The sequence below is a fragment of the Lissotriton vulgaris genome, chromosome 4_1 (genome assembly GCF_964263255.1).
Source record: "Lissotriton vulgaris chromosome 4_1, aLisVul1.2, whole genome shotgun sequence".
In the NCBI taxonomy this organism is placed as follows: Eukaryota; Metazoa; Chordata; class Amphibia; order Caudata; family Salamandridae; genus Lissotriton; species Lissotriton vulgaris.
The window spans coordinates 429,765,668-429,787,764 of record NC_141691.1 but is presented as its reverse complement, the minus strand read 5'-3'; the positions used below and the strand labels follow the sequence as shown (position 1 = coordinate 429,787,764).

The following is a 22,097-nucleotide window of genomic DNA, read 5'->3' as shown; positions in this document are numbered from 1 at the left end:
AGAAGTATACGATCTGTAAAGACGTGCTTACGCCTTTCATCACTAAAAACTAAATAGTAAGTACATGAACTAAGTCTCTGGTTTAAGTGTATGAATTTGCCATGTATAATAATACTGGCTATATAAAAGACTTGAGAATGGTCTGCCAACAATTATATTTTTTGTCACTTGATGTTGAATTAAACATAGGTGAATTTACGAGTAGTTGCGTATGCAAAGAAATAAACAGGCATATCATTACAAAAGTTAGAAGTGCATAAAACACAGCCCAAATGGCGATGCAGACAAAATATATAAGTCAGAGTCCAATGTGAATTCTGTGAAGTAGCCTCGTAAGTAGCTACCCTGCAATATTCTGAAACTCATTTCTTTGTGAATAGGTACCTGAATAAGTATCTGAACTGATATCTAAAATAATTCGCTGGACGAATTCCGTGTTCTGACGCATAGGAGGCGGAAAACCCCTTGCAATATTGGTTAGACTTATCATACATCTGAGGTAGGTGATGTACCAATGCTCTTTATCTAGTGCCACCTCTCCCTCTATGTAAACTGGGAATTTCAATACCGATACCCTAAAAGAAATCTAAATGTTCCTGAACTCTACGTCAGGCCTGAATACATAAATATCAGGACTGTTAAGGTTGTTGTAGAAAAATAACAAATCTTGAACTGCTGTTGTTTAAACTGTGTATGTTATGTATCTTGATGAGTTGCTTAATGTACTGTGTCTTGGAAGCATTGTAAATATGTTGGTATAATGATTTAAATACATTACGTTTTTTTAAAGATGGTGTTTTTCTGATTACCTTATGTTATGAACTTGGTAAGCCTAAGATTGGTTTTATTTAAATTTCAGAATCTATTTGGGAAACTGTATTGTCCTACTGTCCTGATGAAGGCGGATTAATGTGTTTACACCGCCGAAACGCGTCGATGCCTAAGGAGTAAATCTAGGAATATACAATAAGGAGGAAACCAAATTTGTTTTCTTATGAATGGGTTCTATCCTTTTTTCCTGTACACTCCTTTTTAATTGAATGTTGTTTTTATTGATTATTACACCGTCCTTATATGTTTCCCAAATTTCAGTTTTTATCTAATGTAATGTATCTTTAATAAATTGTTTTTATAATTTGAAATGTTTTGAGAGTGTTTTCACATATAGTGGTTTAATCCTATTTATCTACATTGCTTCCTTGTTGATTGTTGTCCGTATGCTTGTGAGTACTTATGTACTGTTGCTATTTTACCCAAAGGGAATTTCTTTCAGACTAACGTCAATTGTGGAACCCTATCCCTTTGGTTTTGGGGTCCCTCTCTCTTTTATTAGAGATTCTGTGAACAGTCCATTTGGACTGGAGAGTTGCTTCCTGCCTTTGAGCACAATATCTATATCTTAAGGGACGTTTAGCCCTGATGGATAAAATTAAAACGTTCGGCTTTAGCGAAGACCAACTCCACCGCATTATAAGCACTAAAAGCGGGAATAGGATCACAGTAGCCTCAGGTAAAGGAGAAAACTGGGGTAAGCTTGTGAATCTTAAGAAAAAACCAATCCGAACGGAAGCCCATGCAGACTTCTTAGAAGAATACCTAACATCTGGTATCATCCCCATTGGACTACAGGTTCGCAACGAACCGGGTGTATTCACAGAGAACAGAAAGTTCCTTGAGACCTGGGCTCTTATTTCAAATAGGTGCAGTAGAGACTGGATGCTCTTAATCATCGAAACAGCGCAGGGCCTACTCATCCTAGAAAAAGAAGAGATTGAGAAATTAGAAGATGAACTTAAAAACTGCCCGGCCCTTGAAGAGGCCAAGAAAAAGCTGGCTGACATCAATAGGGATGTTGAGGGCTACAGTACCTACCTGATAAATAAAAAAACAAACAAACCAAAAAAAGATATTGAGATGTATTCTGAAGACAAAACCTATCCCTTTCTAAAAGAGAACTACTTCCAAACTAAAAACAATGGAAGTTGGGAACGACCCCCCAATAGACAAGTCTACTCAAGAGGTGGTAATAAGCAAGTAACATTCTCCAACTCTTCATGTTCTGGATCTGAAGAGGAAGAACTTAATGAGGCAGGTAGGAATGGATATGACCAAGGGTTTTTTTTAGAACCACGCCCGAGGAGGGGACAGGGTTACAATGGGAATCGAGGCCAAGGGCAGTTCAACCGAGGGAGACAACAATATCAGAATCAAGGGCAACACAGTTACAACCAAGGCCCCCCTCAACAGAACTACAACCAGGGTCCTCCCCAACAGAATTCCAACCCAGCACCTCCGCAGCAAGAATACTTAAGCACCCGGAACAAGAAATACTGGAAACAACCAAATTACCAGTAATTAACTTATCGAAAAAACTTTGAGTGATGTACAAATAGGAATTTTAAGTAAAGGTTTCAGTTTTGTCCCATCCACGAATTTGGACAAATTCCAATTTGAAAAAGACTTGCGTTCATTTTTCAGAAAAATTAGATTAAAAAGATTTTTTGGGGATAGAGAGTATAGAGAAAAGACAAACATCTCCGGTCTAAAACCTAAATCTAAATTTACCCCCACCCTTAGCATGGTGAATAAAAACATTGAAACTTTCGAAAAGGCAGTTGAAAGTGGCATCCATAAACTTTTCAGTAATGAAAAACAGTGCCATAACCATAACATCTCTGTCAGCGAAAGAGAAGCCATTAAGCAGTTGAGAAAAGATAGCTGTCTGACCATCAAGCCAGCTGATAAAGGTGGTGGTGTGGTGGTCTTTGATACCGAGGATTATGAACGACGCATGCTGGGTCTCCTCAGGGTTGATGAACACTATGTCCGCACCACCGAAACCAGTTTAAAAAGAGTAGCGAGTGAATGCCTTGCTCTCCTCACAGATGCCAAAGAATCCGGGTATATTTGTGAGGAAGAGTTTTGCTTTCTTAATAATCTTGAACCTAGAACTCCTGCCATCTATGGACTGCCCAAACTCCATAAGGACAGACATAATCCACCAATGCGCCCAATAGTGAGTAGTATAGATTCACTACTGGAACCAATTAGCAAATATGTCGATCACTTCTTAAAACCCATTGTCTGCAAATTAAAATCATATGTGCGAGACTCAGCGCACATTATATCATTGATTGAGGGGAAGCCCTTCTGTGAGGAGACTCAGTGTCTGGTAACTCTAGACATTGAGTCTCTTTATACGAATATCCCCCAGGAGGCAACTACAGAAGTGATCGACGAAATTCTGTCTGAACAAGATCTTGGTGGGGCCAACAAAGATTTTATAGTAGACTGTGTGAGGCTTATTCTCACCAACAATATCTTCCTTTTCAAAAATGATTATTACAAACAGCTCAAAGGTACCAGCATGGGGGCCACCTGTGCCCCTAGTCTGGCCTGCCTTTATGTAGGCAAATTTGAAGACATACATATCCACAACGAATTTGCCCCTTTCTTCGAAAATGTAGCGGGCTGGTACCGCTACATTGACGACATCTTTTTTATTTGGGACGGGCCAATTGAACTTCTGGAAGAATTTCTCCTGTGGATTAATCTAGGAGATCCCAACCTGAAATTTACATCATCTTTCAGTACCACCAGGGTCGAATTTCTCGATATATGCATAAAAAACAACGATGGAGCCTTGGCAGTAGAATTATACACCAAGCCAATGGCAAAGAATACATTACTGGAGTTTTCCAGTTTCCATCCTAAGTCCCAGAGGGAAAGTATTCCCTTCAGTCAGTTTCTCCGCCTTCGGAGAAACTGTTCTGACTTGAACGACTATTACAAACACGCAGAAATTCTCAAGCTCAAACTGAAAGATAGGGGTTACCCTAAGAAATTGTTGTCAAATTCTATGAAAAGGGCACGGTTCTTTGACCGTGATGCCCTGATCCGCAATACCCCTAAGGAAAAAGAGCCACTCAACAAAGTTGTGTTTGTGAGTAAATTCTCAAGTATGAGTAACCAAATTAAAAACATCGTGAATAGGTATTGGCATATTCTAAATCACGAAGAAGATATAATACTTGAAAAGCCGTTATTCGCATTCAAAAAGAATAGTAACCTTCGTGACTTATTGGTCCATACCTACAAAGATGAATCTGTTGAAAAACAAAGAACCATTGACGGTACACAGGTTATTGGTACGACAAAATGTGGAAGCTGTAACATGTGTGATCAATGCATTGTGGGGTCAGATGTTGTTTGTAATTCGAAAAAAATAACATGTAAGACTCACAATAACTGTAGAAGCAGAAATGTTATCTATTTACTGCAGTGCCCTTGCGGCTTATCCTATGTAGGAGAAACCGGGAGAGAGGTACGAACCAGACTCCAGGAACATAGGTCAGCAGTAGGAACGAAAAAAAAACACTGCCCCAATTGTAGCGCACTTCATTGACAAGGGCCATAAAGATTCAGAATTTGGCTGGCTCGTATTGGAAACAATAAAAATTGGCAAACGAGGTGGCAATATGGTTGCTAGGAGAAAAGAGAGAGAGCAGTGGTACATCTCCTTTTTAGATACCGTTAGGAGAGGGCTAAACTCAAGAGAAGAATGGGACAAGATCATTGGAGCAATATAGGATGCCTTTGGCTCCATGGTGTTCCTGTTAGTAAGTTTGGAGCATAAATTTATGAACATGTCAGCTGTATGCTCCCTAATGTGAATAAGCGATCTGTCTATAAATAAAACTTCCTTGCCCATAATAATAATCAGGCTCCTAGATTCTAAGTATATCCTTATTTTATAACCTTTGAGTTGAAAAACCTAACGAAGAATGACTTCAAACCTAATTTTTAAAAAACCCCCCTTTTTCCCTGATAATCCTGGAAGATATCAAGCAAACATAAATTAGAAAATCAAATCGCTAACCTAATGAAAAAATCAAGTGGTCAAAAAGAAGAAAAAATGCGTCTTTACAATTGGATGTGTTTACTGACCAACGCGAGGATATCTCTTTTTCACGGTCTTTTTTCACGTTTTACTAATTTCGTCATTATTTAACATGACACTAAAACGCTCCGTGGTTATAAATCACAAATACCATCTATTTCATTATTATATACAGAACACTTTGTGCACTTCATATCCCGGAAATAAATCATTTTTTAACTAAACACGGATGACTGATTGACGCGATCATTAGCGACGAGTAGTCTTTTTTCCCGTTCTATTTCTCCCGCCCTCGTCATCAACAAACACCCGCGTAATGCTGGGTATTTAAATCCGTGTGTTTTCTTTAAACGTTGCTAGCCTGGGACACGGAGAGGAGCACACAGGACGTCCGACGATCAAAAGACTAAGGTACGCATACCGCTGATAGGGGCTACGCTATATGGCAATAGCGTTTCTCAGAAAGAAGTACGTTTTTAATAACGGTATCTGACCCTTCTTTCTTGTTTAATCATACAGGGATTAGAGAGAGGACTTTCCTTGCACAGCGGGTATCTTTGGATAAATCCCGGAACCCATGCTGTATTTTAATTACGCCTAAGCAGGACTGAAGTTTAAAGTGTAATCTTCACTACTGCGTGCCCATGCACTAGCATTTTTAATCAATCGTAAGTATACTACTTGAATTAACACGCATCTCTAATATCTGTAAAAACCCGGTAAAACATGCGTAGCTCAAATATGTATATAAATTTCTTGCAGTGTCCAGTCATTTAACTGGAGAAGTATACGATCTGTAAAGACGTGCTTACGCCTTTCATCACTAAAAACTAAATAGTAAGTACATGAACTAAGTCTCTGGTTTAAGTGTATGAATTTGCCATGTATAATAATACTGGCTATATAAAAGACTTGAGAATGGTCTGCCAACAATTATATTTTTTCTCACTTGATGTTGAATTAAACATAGGTGAATTTACGAGTAGTTGCTATGCAAAGAAATAAACAGGCATAGCATTACAAAAGTTAGAAGTGCATAAAACACAGCCCAAATGGCGATGCAGACAAAATATATAAGTCAGAGTCCAATGTGAATTCTGTGAAGTAGCCTCGTAAGTAGCTACCCTGCAATATTCTGAAACTCATTTCTTTGTGAATAGGTACCTGAATAAGTATCTGAACTGATATCTAAAAGAATTCGCTGGACGAATTCCGTGTTCTGACGCATAGGAGGCGGAAAACCCCTTGCAATATTGGTTAGACTTATCATACATCTGAGGTAGGTGATGTACCAATGCTCTTTATCTAGTGCCACCTCTCCCTCTATGTAAACTGGGAATTTCAATACCGATACCCTAAAAGAAATCTAAATGTTCCTGAACTCTACGTCAGGCCTGAATACATAAATATCAGGACTGTTAAGGTTGTTGTAGAAAAATAACAAATCTTGAACTGCTGTTGTTTAAACTGTGTATGTTATGTATCTTGATGAGTTGCTTAATGTACTGTGTCTTGGAAGCATTGTAAATATGTTGGTATAATGATTTAAATACATTACGTTTTTTTAAAGATGGTGTTTTTCTGATTACCTTATGTTATGAACTTGGTAAGCCTAAGATTGGTTTTATTTAAATTTCAGAATCTATTTGGGAAACTGTATTGTCCTACTGTCCTGATGAAGGCGGATTAATGTGTTTACACCGCCGAAACGCGTCGACGCCTAAGGAGTAAATCTAGGAATATACAATAAGGAGGAAACCAAATTTGTTTTCTTATGAATGGGTTCTATCCTTTTTTCCTGTACACTCCTTTTTAATTGAATGTTGTTTTTATTGATTATTACACCGTCCTTATATGTTTCCCAAATTTCAGTTTTTATCTAATGTAATGTATCTTTAATAAATTGTTTTTATAATTTGAAATGTTTTGAGAGTGTTTTCACATATAGTGGTTTAATCCTATTTATCTACATTGCTTCCTTGTTGATTGTTGTCCGTATGCTTGTGAGTACTTATGTACTGTTGCTATTTTACCCAAAGGGAATTTCTTTCAGACTAACGTCAATTGTGGAACCCTATCCCTTTGGTTTTGGGGTCCCTCTCTCTTTTATTAGAGGTTGTCTCTACATTGGACTGGTCACAAAGTATAAAATCCCCCGTTGGCATGGCCCTGTTGGATACCGAAAAGGCATTCAACAGGGTCTTGTGGCGGTTCTTGTGGGCGGTCTTGGTCTGGAAGGGATTTCCGGTAGAATTTATTACAGCGATACAGACTCTGTATTCTCATCCTTCAGCTGTAATTCGTGTAAGTGGGAAAGTTTCTAGTGAAGTGGCGATTGCAAGGGGGACGAGACAAGGTTGTCCCTGCTCTCCCTTGCTATTTGCCTTATATATACCCTTTCATAGTTACCTTAGAGAGAGATAGAATAATAAAACCTGTGCGGATAAATACTGGATCTTTGAAAGTATTTGCATACGCAGATGATATTACTGTGATAACGTCAAATATTGAAGAGGCCATACCTCGGATAATTGAGGAGGCGAGAATCTTTGGGAAACTTTCTGGGTACAAATTAAATGTCGCTAACACTCAAATGCTTCATTCACAAACTGGCTGCCCTGAAAATATGATCTTTGAGACAGAGGTAACCTATCTCCGTATCAAGATCACACCGAAGGTAGAGGATATTAATGCTATAAATCTTGATCCTATCATTAGCTCATCTAATAAAACATTAGAAAGGATTAATAACTTACATCTTTCATTGTTTGGTCACAGCAACGTCTTAACAATGTTGATTTTCGCTAATTTTTTGTATGTATTTTGCTCCATTCTATTTTTAATTCCTGCCGTCTTTTTTGCCCGAATCGAGAGAATGTGCTCAAGGTTTCTTTGGGGTTATCATCGATCTGGAAGGGCTTTGAAATAGTGCTTTTTACCAAGAGAGAGAGGAGGTTGGGCGATACCTGATTTCCAACTTTATCATTGGATTGCCATATTGCAATATTTGGGGTTGTTAATTTAGCCGGAAGATCCAACACCAGAATTTGCTGCCCCTCAATTTATGAGATGCGTTTGGGAACAGAAGCAAAGCAGTGTTTGAATTGTATAATCGAGCCAAGCTATTTTAAAAAAACAAAATTCAAGGCAGTTACTGCAGCGTACACAATATGGAGAAAAACAAAAAAGAAATTAGGTATAGGTTCGGATCTGAGTGTCTATACCCCTCTTCAAAATTCCTTTTTTCTACCTGAGATTTTTCGGAATTAGGAAATGGTAAGATTTGGGCATCCAGCACCCAGGGGATTTATTTCAGGGGACTCAGTTTGCCTCATTTGAATTTTTGCAAAAGACTTATAAACTAGATCAAAGGGACTTCTTTAAATACCTTCAGGTCCGTAGCTTCTGCGAACAGAAATTAAAAAAGAATGAGATTATAGAAATCAAAATTGAGATTGTGGAAGCACTTAGAACAATGGCCAATATGGGCCTCCTTTACCAATTGTTTACGGCTAAAATGGAGGATGATTTAGAAGTATGTGAGAGAAAATGGACGAATAAAGGGTTGGACGGGGTTAATTTCACAAGAAGTATCGACCTTGCAACTAATGTTCTTTATAATGGTCCCCTAAAGTCGCAGCACTTTATGTCAATTTTTGGATTATATTACACACCGGGGAAATTGGCCAAGTGGAATACAGAAAGGGGGACCAGCTGTAGTTGTTGTGGTCTATATGCGGCTGATGCCATTCACATGTCTTTCACCTGTTTTAAACTCTCTAAATTTATTAAAGATGTAGAGGTTTTTATCACGGATAATCTGGGTATACCAATACAAATTTCACCAACATTGGTGATATTCGGTTGTCAAGAAAATATGCTGAATGACCGGTCCCCCGCTGAGCAGGGATTTGTTTTAATTCGTATGGCAATTTTCCGTTTATGTATCACCTCTCAATGGCTGGACGAGACATCGCCAACTTTTATTAACTGGCAAACTAGACTGCTTTCCACATATCATCTCGAGATGGCACTGTATAGAACTAAGGATATCAGAAGGAAAGAACAGGGGAATAAATTGTGGCACCCTATCGCAATGTGGATAGGCTCGTAATTTCAAGAATCTTTGGGAATAAAGGAAGACACTTTAAGATTTTTTCCACTTATAGCCACAAAAAGTTATGTTGTAATGTAATAGCGAGGATTGCTCGCAAGATATATTTAATTTGTGCAACTGTTTTGTAACAATTATACCTATAAGATTATTGCTTTTGAGCTATCATGTATCTGTTTGCTGACATAAACTTCAATAAAAAAAAAAAAGGGAATAGTAATTTTTACCCCTACGCTATCCAACGCTTTCCCTACAGTTGCACTCTCTGGAGTGGGAATAGTAATTTTTACCCCTATGCTATCCAAGGCTTTCCCTACTGTTGCACTCACTTGGAGTGGGAATAGTAAATTTTACTCTCCCGCTATCCTATGTTAAAAATATTGAATATTTGTTTTTAATATTAAGTTAATATATGTATTTAAAAATAAAAATGCATGTTTATTATTTTTTTACTTACAATATTTATTTATTAATTTTAAGGTTAGTTAAGTATGTTAAAGTATGTTTTAGTTAATTGTATTTATTATTTTATTAATTTTACATCACTTTTAAGACATTTAACAAATTAGATATTTTAACAAACTATATTATTTACAATATTTTGAATTCAGTATTTTTGTACTTACCTGTTTCTAGATAGGAATTCGATATGTTGGCATTCTATAGCTTGTCCACGATATTTTGGCACGCCGATATTTTGATCCTCGATATTCTGTTAGTTATCCCTCTCAATGACCTCAAGATAGTGAATTTCCTCATTCGCCAAAGCAAAATCAATCAATCAATCAAAGACATTTATATCGCGCACTACTCATCCGGAGGGTCTCAAGGCGCTTGGGGAGGGGTGGTCCGCTACTGCTCGAACAGCCAGGTCTTAAGCTGCTTCCTGAAGGCGAGGTGGTCTTGGGTCAAATAATATACAAGCAGCACCAATGAATCCACCAGCAGAATGCCTTTCAAGACAGTCAAGTATTTCATCAAGCCACAGCTCGATGCACCTATTTTTCACTCCACTGAAAAGTGAATGCCTTCAACCCCTTCTTCAGTCATAAAATTCAAAGGATCTGACAGCAAATTGACAACACCAAGCTTGCTTCATCTCTTATGCCTACTCTTTCCTGTAGAATCCTGCTATGATAATGCAGTCAAAGCCCTATCTCTCACAGATCTCTCCAACATACTCAACTCTCTCACGGCACTAGATTGCCTGAAGGCGTCTTGGCACTGACTTTGAAACAGGAAAAGAGTAGCAGGAAATGGCATGAAGAGCTAGCAGATGTTAAAAACCAGGGGCCTCATTTATGAAAGCCTTGCGACACCGATGTGTCACTTTTTCCCATGTTAAAAGTGACGCACCGGCGGCGCAAGGCCTTCATAAATAAGGTCCCAGGTCTTCAAGAGCTTCCTATAAGTCATGAGATTGTAAGAACTCTTGATGTGTTTGGCATAGCTGAAGGTAAGGTTCTGCCGGGGATATACCAGTTAAATCGTTGCTGATGAAAGTCGGGGCCTAAGGAATGGTGTGCCCTGTAGGTGATGCCGAGTGCTTTGAAAGTAATCCCCTGTCTGATAGGGAGCCAATTCACCTTTTTGATGGCTTTGGCCCGTGAGTGGTGTTTTGGAATCTTTCGGAGAAGTCTTGCAGCAGCATTCTGCAGTGTATGCAGTCTGTTAAGGATATACTGGTTTGTGATGAGTACTAGGATGTTACAGTAATCCAATTTGGCTATTACTAATGATGCAATGAGAGTTTTCTGGAGGTGGAGCGGAATCAATGGGAGAATCTTTTTTAGTATTCTCAGAGTAAAGCATGCAGAAGAGGACAAAGTGCTAACATGCTTTGTGCGGCTTAGCTTGTCGATCAGAAGTCCTATGTTCTGGGTCTCAGTGACAGGTGTTGGCAGAGAGGGCCAATATCTGCTGGCCAACAGGACGGGGTCCAGAAGGAACTTTGTGCACCAAAGAGCATCACTTTTGCTTTTCCTGTATTCAATTTCAGGAAGTTCCTGCTAATCCATGTGCTGACTGCCTGCACGCAGTCACAAAATATGACACTTATGCCTGTATCCTCCTTAGTCATTGAGACAGAAATCTGGGTGTCACTTGCCTAATAAGTCAGAGAGAAGACAAAGCTTTGAATTACATCAGCCAAAGGTGATATGTAGACATTAAATAATGTTGGACTGAGCAAGGACCCCAGAGGGACCCCGCCTGGAAACGAGAAAGGATGAGATGCGAACTCATTCAGCAGAACAACTAATCTCTATCCAAAAGGAAAGATTTCAGTAAGTCCCAGGCCAAGCCAGTTACACTCATTTCTGTCAGCAACCATGATTTACCCTGTCAAAAGCTGCTGAGAGATAAAACAGGATGAGGGCTGCCCCAATGCCCTCACTGAGCACCTGCCTGAACTCCTAGGTAGCTTTGATCAAAGCTGGTTCCATGCTTTGGCCACGGCAGAAGCCAAACTGGGTGGTATATAGATGGTCATTAGATTGAATATGGTCCACCAGCTAAAAATTCATAATTTTTTTATGTTCTTTGATGGCAGGAAATCTTCAACTCCATGATCACATCAATGCTTTTTTCTGTAAAATGCCAGTTTAACTTCAGGTCTGGTTGCAGCGTGAAGACTGTTATTTTACACATCCTAAACAATGTCCTCTTACCTACACATGAAGATGGCCCATGTTTTTACTGTTATTGCTGGACCTCTCAGTTTTCATTGTCAACCATCTAACCCTCATGCTCACTCTGGAGTCTTGACTGGGATCCACTGGAAACGCCTTTGACTGTTTGTTCTCGTACCTTTCCAACTAGCACAAGTTTGTTCACATGGGCCCCCCAAGGATCAATAAGACCATGTCACTGAAGGATCCCACAGTGTTCCACACAGTCACTTCTCATCTTCATCCTCTCGATGCAGATTCTTGGTGCTCTACCCAGAGATCTCTAATAAAAGAGAGAGGGACCCCGAAGCCAAAGAGATAAGGTTCCGTAATCGACAGTAAGTCAAAGTGTAATTCCCTTTGGGCGAATTAACATAGAACAACTAGTTCTTACAGACCAAACATAGAAAAATACACCATATCAGAACACATGAACAAACAGGAAGCAATGTAAACAATATTAAAAACCAGTGAAAACACTCTAGTAAAAGTAAATCTAGACGATTTATTCATAAACACTATATTTGTTAAAAAATGGGAAACATACAGGACGGAACTTCTATACAATAAATCAATCAGACATTCCAATAAAAAAGGAGGTACAGGTTGAGGACTAAATTCAAACAATGATACAGAATTTTCCTCTATTTCTTGACCAAGTATTACTCCTTGTGCATCGACGCGTTTCGGTGGTGAATGAGAAATTAGACCACCTTCATCAGGACAGTTGTAATGACAGTTTCCCAATAATTCTCAATCATAAAACCGTTAGGATTATAGTAAGGGGTACTCAGCCTCCTTTCCACTCAGAAAAGATATTCGTCCAGCGAGATATCTTCTCAAATTGACTGTTATAATATAGTCATAAATATGTAGTGTTATGGATCTTAACACGCGGTATCAATCGTTCGTATATAGTTTTAAAAAAATGCGTTATTATTAGGGATTATTTAGTGATCCCGGCGAAGAGGAGGCCCTGTATATTTTGTGGTTCTAGACTCCCATTTCGGGCAATGTAGGTTTGGTAAGATATGCTTATATTTCCTTTGGTAAATGGAACCCGCAACAATTCAAGCGTGCATTCCCTCTTGGCGCCAAAATGTAAAGCGTCCCGCGTGTCAGCAACTATGAGTCCACACATTTTTTAACAAATATAGTGTTTATGAATACATTGTCTAGATTTACTTTTACTAGAGTGTTTTCACTGGTTTTTAATATTGTTTACATTGCTTCCTGTTTGTTCATGTGTTCTGATATGGTGTATTTTTCTATGTTTGGTCTGTAAGAACTAGTTGTTCTATGTTAATTCGCCCAAAGGGAATTACACTTTGACTTACGCTCTACCCAGAGATAACAGTATCAAGATTCACAAATGTGTTGATAATATACAACTGTACTTGAAACTCTCCTCTCCTTCAGATATTCAATGTCTCAAGCACTGCTTGAACATCATTTAGACCTGGGTGCCTCTGCCTACCACTGCATATTCCCATTGTAATAAAAAAACTGTGCAAGTCGATCACAGTCATTTCTGAGCTTCTGCACAATGTTTCGGATTCCAAAATCAGAAATGGCTATTTGTTGAATTGAAGCATACTCAACAATTCAATTTATAAAGTGTATAAAGTAAACTTCCTTGCTAGTGATAGTGTGCAACCCTTGAAACCATAAAAACACAAAAAAATTGCAAATACTGGGGAGGTTGAAATTTTTTTGTAAATCCTTAAATTATATAAGTCATTGTTTAAAGAATGAGGAATCAGATGTTTGTCGTTTGAGGCTAGAACACAGCTACTAAAATGGCTAATAGACACACCTGTCCATTGCAGTGTTTAGAAACAGCATAATTAATTATGATGTGTTGTTTAAGTTATGATCATTGTTACTGAGATGAACATATGCGCAAGCAGTATCATTTTCAACTGGTAATCAACCTGTAACAAAGATAAAACGTTTGATAACTTAATTATGTGAGGACTTGCAATGGTCTGTGAGTAGAACTCATTAAAGCAAACAATAAAATGCCAGTCATTTCAAATGTATAAAGTCTGAACACTATCCCTTAAAGATGAGGTGTACAAGGCTGACCGACTGCACAAATACAGGCCACAAAAGGGAAGATTTATCATTATTTTACTCAGCTAGCAAGCCACCTTGCTGGACTGCGCAGCATGAAATGCAAAGGGCAGGAATGTGTTGTTTTTAACATGATACAGCATATTCTTGTCCTTTCCTTGTGCTGGTGCAAAATGTACTGACCAACGCCAAAAACAGACACCCTTGCTCCGTGGTGCGAGGGTACTTACATTGCAGACAGGAATTTGTGTGCAGGAAGACACACCTCTGAGGCAATTTCCTCTTTCTATTTGTTCTGCAAAATTCAGCACATATAGAAAGAGGAAAAAACAAAGAGAAATAAAGATATTTTTCCTTGTACACCTTGCCTTGGAGGCATAACATTTTGACACATTCCCAGGTCTCACAGTAGTAGTAAATCTGGGAATGCACCAAAGTTCATGGGTGAAGCGTGGGAACACCGACGCTCCACCCAGGGATTACCTCCCTGGGGAACAGTAACACAAAGCACTGATTTGTGCTGTGTTGTGTTACTCTAGGTGGCCTTGCCTGGCTGGATAAATCTGACTTACTAATTGCGTCGTCCTTGCACCCTCCCTTGTGTGGAACAAGGGCGACGTAATTTAATGACAGATCTTACACAAAATCTATATGGAGACTCTAGGCGCTAATACGTTGGCATGCAAATAAAGAATGTCAAACACAACTATGTTAAAAGCATACAAATACAGAGGAATGCATCTTCTATCCTACGCCCCTCCTATATCCAAGATCCTACATCAAAGAGCCACTTCAGATCTTAAAATGCTAAGAGATGAGATCAATCACCAACATTTAATCACGTAAAACAGCACACACCAGTGAATACTTTTGCATTGTTTCACCTAGAGACTAAATGACGTTAAATAACACATGGACATCAAGCACAATCCGCTGACATATTCAGCAGAAACCAGTCTCTGCGATCTAAAACAAGCAGGGAAGAAGAAAAAAATGCTCTAACCATCAAGCAGTTCTCTTTTTCATCAGTTTGGGGATATTCCCAGAATACCTGACAGGACAAACTCACAGCTGGAATGCAGTAGGTTTTGACAGCATCACAGCTGCTTTCTCCATCCCCAAAACACTGCTTCTATAAAAAGAACATGTTCAAAACTAACAAAGACGAAACCTAAAATATAACCTACCTAGGAGTAGATCCACTGAAATTCACACATATTGAGAAAACAAATAAACCGATGGTCGTATTTTAAACAATCATTCCTGATATGAAACTGAATATAAATTCGATTTACAAACACAGGTGACCATGTACAGCGATCTGCAACCCTTTTGCTAGGTTCTCTTTATAGAAATATCATACATACATGCAAGCAGGAAATTTGAGATTTGAAACCATTTTAGGACAATGTGGATACTGTTTTGTGGAATTAAAGTATGTCGCAATCACTAATTCTTGATCATTATCTCTGACCAATTTTGACTGAGTGAGATGATTTTATTTGATTTTGATGGATGATAGTATAATGACGAGCCCACAGGAGTAAGGGTCGCAGCACAGTGTAATATGTTGTAGGCTGGTGGGCACATCTTTTAAAAGAGGATTTACAGAGGGCGCGGTCACCAATAAATAAGAATGTTTAAAAGGGAAATGTGTAATTTGGCCCCTAAAGAGGCCGAGGTTTCTGATGAGATCATACGGAAGTTACAGACATTTTTAAAGCAATATAAAAAGTCTCCCTGATGAAGTCTCAAGAGATGACTATCTGACAAACATTTTTTTTTGGGCAATCACTCATAACTTGTCGTTTGTTGGGTGAATGATCTCATTAAAACGCTGACAATTTGCCCGCAGAAGAGCAAACATGTAGGCTGTTAAATATTGGATTGAAAACACTGAAAAAGTGAATGGAGCACTATATGTATGACGTGCTTTGTATATAAACACCCATGAAATATGTAGGGGCATATTTACACCCCCCTATCGCCATGGGAACGTCACTTTTAGTGGCTTACCTGTAGCAATATGGGCTTTGCCTTATTTACAAGGCTTAACGCTGCCTTGTAAATAAGGCAACCTTTCATGCTGTACTTAGCGTGATAGGGGCTGGAAATGGTATTCAATGGTATTGAATGGCATTCACACATAAAAGTTACAAAACACCATTTCAGATTGTTTATCTGCAGGAAGAGACACCTTCCTGCACACAAACAATCTTTCCCCTCAATGCAGGCACCGTTGCACTGTGGTGTAAGTGTGTCTGTTGGTGCTAGGCTGCTAAATTTAGCACCAGATCAGGGAGAAACGCATTACTGCACCGTATTCTTGTAAAATATGGTGCAACCCTGCATTTCAGAAGTGACAGAGCGCAGCGTTAAGCCAACAAGCCTAACACAGCACTCCATCACTTCTTTTGTAAATATGCCCTAAGTCACTATAAATCTATTGAGCATTCTATAAAAAGATTTTCGCCAGTTACAAATATCACACGAAAACAGTCCCCTGTAAACATTTACACAATAAATTGATAGAAAAATAATTAACAAGGTCTAAAATCTCATCCCACCCCATCCACCATGTGACAGTGGCTGCAGCCCTTCCCTCTGCTTATTAGTCAAAACTGGAACCCCATATTTTATTACATTTCTTAAGTCCCCCAATTCTTGCCACATAGGTATATTCACTTTTCTTCACCCTTCTCATCTTCTTACCGCATTCCAGGGCTGACGGAATTTAATCCGAACACCATTTTTGTAAAACCAGTGACCTTGCGATTGCCATAGCTATGTACAAAAATCTAGTCATGAAACTAAACAAAGGAGGTCAGGGTAAAAGCCAAATAGAATTAACCTTTCATTTACTACCAATTGTTGATCACATTCTTTTTCCAAATACTTAAATACCTCTACCTAATACACATTGATTTTTGGACAGCAGAGCATAATATGTGACCAATTAGCAGCAGGATAATTCAAACATCGGAGGCATCGGGAGGACTGATTAGGGTACATCTTTGCAAAGGCAACTGGAGTTCGATAAAGCAGCCATGTACTAAAAAATAACATCCGGCGCCAGTGTGCCCCTCTTAAAGAATTAAAGTTTAACCTATTGATCGTGGACCAAATATTGGGAGAGATTTCCCAGTTCTCCTGCTCTGACCATTTCCTTAAAGCTTTGGATTCAAGATCAACCCCCCTTATGGAAGCTAAATATTTCTTCGAGGCGCCTGGCTTCCAATCTGAAGTCTTAACTTAAAGATCCTCAACCAACTGATTTTGAGCCAAAAAGGGGGTGACGTCTGTTTCAGCAAGGTATTGGAATAAAGTGCCATAAGAGTTCATTAGAATAAAGTCATTATTCATTAATTGGCGCATGTCTGCTATAGACACCCAGTTACCATTCCTTATAAAATCAGAAATTTTAAGATAGCCAGCTGCTACCCATTTTATGGCCTAATATGTGGGTTGTCTAACACCTATCAGGGGGAGGATTTCTTCTAATAAGGAAGTAGGGTTAAATACCGAAATGGAATATTTAAAAAAAAAAGCCTGCCTTCTCTTAAAAAGCCATTGCAGACTCTTGTAACGGACCAACTTTAGAGACCTAAACATTAGTAGGGGAGAATGAATTTGACTGTCATGACACACAAGATTGGTAAAAATATTAGAGAAGAAATGTACTTGTGGTGGAGGCTTGAACCTTGATAAGTATTGTGCAAAATACGCATCATAATATCTTTTAAGGTTGGGAAGTGCTAAACCACCCTGGTTTAAATCTTCATACAAAGTGCTAAGTGCTAGGCGAGGGTTTTTCTTTTGCCAGAGACATAATAAAAGAGACATAATAAAAGACTTGTACACTGACTCAACAACATCTTTCAAGGGAAAGAACAACAAAGCAACTCCTGAAATAACAATGAAATCGGGGGTCAAACAAGGTGACTCTTTATACCCACTACTATTTAACATTGCCATGGATCCTCCGATCTGTGATCTTCAGAAAAATGGCAAGGGCTTCACATTTGGATCAGATGGTCTTATTGAGCAAATCACCGCTCTCGCCTTTTCCCGATGACATCGCAGTACTCCGCATTACTTGGGAAGGAATGAGTCCAAATCTGAAAATCATCGAAAAGTTCAGTAAAACTACAGGATTAAAACCTAATGTGAAAAAGACACATGGATTTTTATATCAGTCACCATAAAGATAAAATACTGATTAACAACTCTAAACTATGGCAATCTGAAAAAGAAAATATTGAAACTATTCATCCAGGAGAAAGTGAGAGATACCTCGGATTGAACTTTGATCCACACGCTGGTCATACAAGCAGCAACAAAATTAATGAGGTTCTAGTCAATTGGGCTCGAAAACTTGATATTCTACCACTTAAGCCCACGCAGAAAATAGATATTCTGTGTCAGTACTTGGTACCTAAACTATCATTTCAATTGGCAATGACAGGAACAGAAGCAAAAACTTTAAATGTTCTGGATCAAACAATAAAAATGTATGTCAAACACTTTCTACACCTTCCTGAATACACATGTGATGGTCTCCTATATTGGAAAAGATAATTTGGGGGCCTCAGTATACAAAAACTATGTACACAAATTGGTCTCAATAAAATCATTAGTTTATTGTATCTCAGGACAGCTCCAGACCTGTACATAGCTCATTCATTCATGTATGCAGGATAAGATATGAATGAAAAAGTTGATAACATCATCAAAACACACAAACTCAACCTTTTAGGCAGTAGGTTTCTGAGCTATGATTTAAATTTGTTAGCAACATATGATTGGGGAAAAGAATAGTTTGAGAAATGGGCAAATCTCCCTGTCCAAGGTGATGGTATAAAATACTTAGTAAGTAATCCAACCTCAAACTTCTGGATCAGCAAGCATAACAAAATGCAAGAAAACCAGTACATAGCTCCGCTGATGTTAAGAGCAAATGTTTTATCTACTAGAGAAACCATGACTAGGGGAAGAAATTGTGCATTTGCTACATGTAGATATTGTAATGATGTGTGTGAAACAATTTCTCATATTTCAGGCGCATGTCCTAAAACTAAGGAGATTACGATTAAAAGTCATAACAAAATTCTGGAATTGTTCATTGATAGAGCTAAAAGGTGTGGTTGGATGGCATATAGGGACCTTCATGTTAAGAATAATCAAGGAGAACTACGAAAACCAGATGTAGTGTTTACCAAAAATGGTACAGCTGTAGTGATTGATGTTTCAATTCGTTATGAAAATTCTCAGAATTCCTTTGAATTAGGGTTTTAGAGTAAAGTGAAATACTATCAGGATCTGTCACAGCAAATCAAAGATCTCACAAAATGCAACACTGTTAAATTTCATGGCTTTATCGTTGGATGTTGTGGTATTTGGTCTCAATGTAATGATGTTGTTCTGGCTGATTTAGGTATGCAAATGACATTTCCATTCAAGAAAAATGTTTGCCTGACTACTTTAATGGACACTCTTAAAATGTGCCAAGTATTCATGGACAATTGAGTATTAAGATTATACTTAGATGTACACTTTCTTGCAGCACACGTCACCCTTATGAATCACAATGATTTAACATATAGGTTTATAGTTGACACAAGAGTTAGTATAGAGGTGAATTTTCTAGATGTGAATTTTTCTAGATGTGCTTTTTTCTAATTAGACATGCAATTTGTAGATGTGTATTTTTTTATATATGCGTGCTTATAACATGCATACTTATTGAAATGTCTTGAATGATGAATAGGTGTCAAATAATCGCATACACATAATTATCACACATTGATTATTGATGTCCTGCTAATCATATTTTAATTTCTCAGGACTGTTTGTAGACAATCTTAAAATTGTTAGAATAGTACTGCAGGGTGTACTATCTCTGGCCTCTCCGTGATCCCAGTTCCAGGGAGGACAGCGTTCAGTGTGGCTGTACACCGGAGCGAAAGAATGTTGTATTGTTGGAAGCAAAACTGAATTGACGCCGATGGGCAGCATAATAACCCAGAATGAGCCACCGCGAGGTGGTACAGATAGCCAAATGACTTGTTATCTAATTAGTGACTCGCATGAATGGAGGAACAAGATTCCCACTGTCCCTACCTACTATTTAGTGAAACCACAGCCAAGGGAACAGACTTGGCAGAATCAGTGGGGAAAGAAGTCCCTGTCGAGCTTGACTCTAGTCTGGTACTGTGAAGAAACATGGGAGGTGTAGGATTAATGGGAGGCCCGCTGGCCGCCAGTGAAATACCACTACTATTATAGTTTTTTCCCTTACACGGTGAGGCGGGTCCAGCCCCGTAGGGCTCTTGCTTCTGGCTCCAAGCGCCTGGCGACCGCTGGGTGTGAGCCGCTCTAGGGACAGTGGCAGGTGGGGACTTTGAATGGGGCGGTACACGTGTCAAACAATAATGCATATTTCCTAAAGCGAGCTAAGGGAGGACAGAAACCTCCCGCGGAGCAGAAGGGCAAAAGCATGCTTGACCTCGATTTTCAGTATGAATACAGACTGTGAAAGAGACCCTCAGGATCCTTGTGACATTTTGTGTTTCAAGCAGGAGGTGTCACAAACGTTATCACACTGATAACTGGCTTGTGGCAGCCAAGCGTTCATAGTGACGTCGCTTTTTGATCCTTCGATGTCGGCTCTTCCGATCATTGTGCAGCAGAATTCACCAAGCATTGGATTGTTCACCCACTAATAGGGAACGTGAGCTAGGTTTACACCGTGAGACAGGTTAGTTTTACCCTACTGAAGATGTGTTGTTTCAATAGTAATCCTGCTCAGTAAGGGAGGAACCACAGGTTCAGACATTTAGTGTATGTGCTTGGCTGAGGAGCCAATGGGGTGAAGCTACCATCTATGGGATTGTGACTTAGTCAGAATCCCCCCTAAACTGTAACCATACTTCAGTACTGTGGAGCCTTGGTTGGTCAGGGATAGGTGGCCGCTCTTGGGGTGCCATTGCGTAAAGCTGCTTGCTTGGGGACTGGAGCGCAGACGGGAGGGGTCCGCCTCCATCGCCCTTAGTGCACCACATGTTCGTGGTGCAACCGGTGCTAAATGATTCCTAGACAACCTTATTCTGGGTCAGGGTTTCATAAGTAGCAGGGCAGCTACCTCGCTGCGATCCATTAAAAGTCATTCTCTGAGTCAAGTATTTGTCTCTCACGAACGCCCTCCTCTACCACACCCAGGGATGGCTCCCTCTGTCGCCGGGCCAGCAGGAGTGATGCGGAGGGGGTAACGCAGGCCTACGGGAGGGGCCACTACCATGTGCCCTCTGCTACTGGCGCCTCTCCCCTCCCTGCCCCACCAGGGTGTGGGGACAAGGACACCATCCCTTTCGGGTCAGCAGGTGACCAAATGGACTGGGCTGGCAGGGCCTCCCCTTCCTGCTGCTCCCATGCAAGTCGAGCAGGAAGGCTAGCAACCCTGGAAAAGGAACCTACCGAGCAGTGACCTCAGAGCTCCTGGCCACCCTTGCCATCGTCGGACTCCACGGATGACTGGGTACAGCATCCTCCCAGGCCATCCGGGTGCCGGGTAATCCCTGGCCATCTGGTCACCTGGCTGCATGACCAGATGGCCCTGCTGACTTGGCGACCAGATGGCCCTGCAGGTCAGCATGACCAGATGGCTCTGCAGGCCCGTGGTACCTGATTGTCCTACATGCTGGATGACCAGATGGCCCTGCAGGTCGGGTGACCAGATGGCCCTGCTGGCCGGGTGACCAGATGGCCCGCAAGTCTGTTTGTAAGTCTGTTTGTAAGCACATAGCCATTTCGGATATCTGGGACAAGGTGGATTAATAGACCAAAAAGCTAAAGTTAGTGCCATGAATTGTATTCTATTGGCTACTGACCATTTGTAGTTTCTTAATCATGTATGCAGGCATTCCCAAATAGAGTCCATCTGCATAGTCCAGCCTAGAAGTCACCGTAGCATGAACTATGGTCCGACTGCACTTTTCTGGTAACAAATGTAGAAATGTCCTCATATATCTAAATTTTCCAAAGTAGGAAGATGTTACTTGTTCGATTTGAGAAGCAAAAGATAAAAATGTGTCCCATTTTACACCTACATTTTTAACAGTGCCCACATGGGTAGGTGGGAAACTCATTTCCTGTGTTCACCACAAATCCGAAGCTGGCAGCTCATTGGTCCAAAGAACATCACTTTTGTCTTTTTGGCCATTAATTTTAATTTGTTATCATTCATCCAAAGTGCCACTTACTTGAGGCAGCCCTTGAAACTCAAAAAAAAGTCTGCTGACTGATCTTTAGAAGGGAAAACCAACTGGGTGTCATCAGCATA

The 22,097-nt window shown here is 39.7% G+C and overlaps 1 pseudogene; it reads left to right on the top strand.

Annotated features, from left to right (window-relative positions):
* Positions 1–19,919: 19,919 nt before the first annotated feature.
* On the top strand, positions 19,920–20,943 carry LOC147718832 (28S ribosomal RNA; annotated as a pseudogene).
* The last annotated feature ends 1,154 nt before the right edge of the window (positions 20,944–22,097 follow it).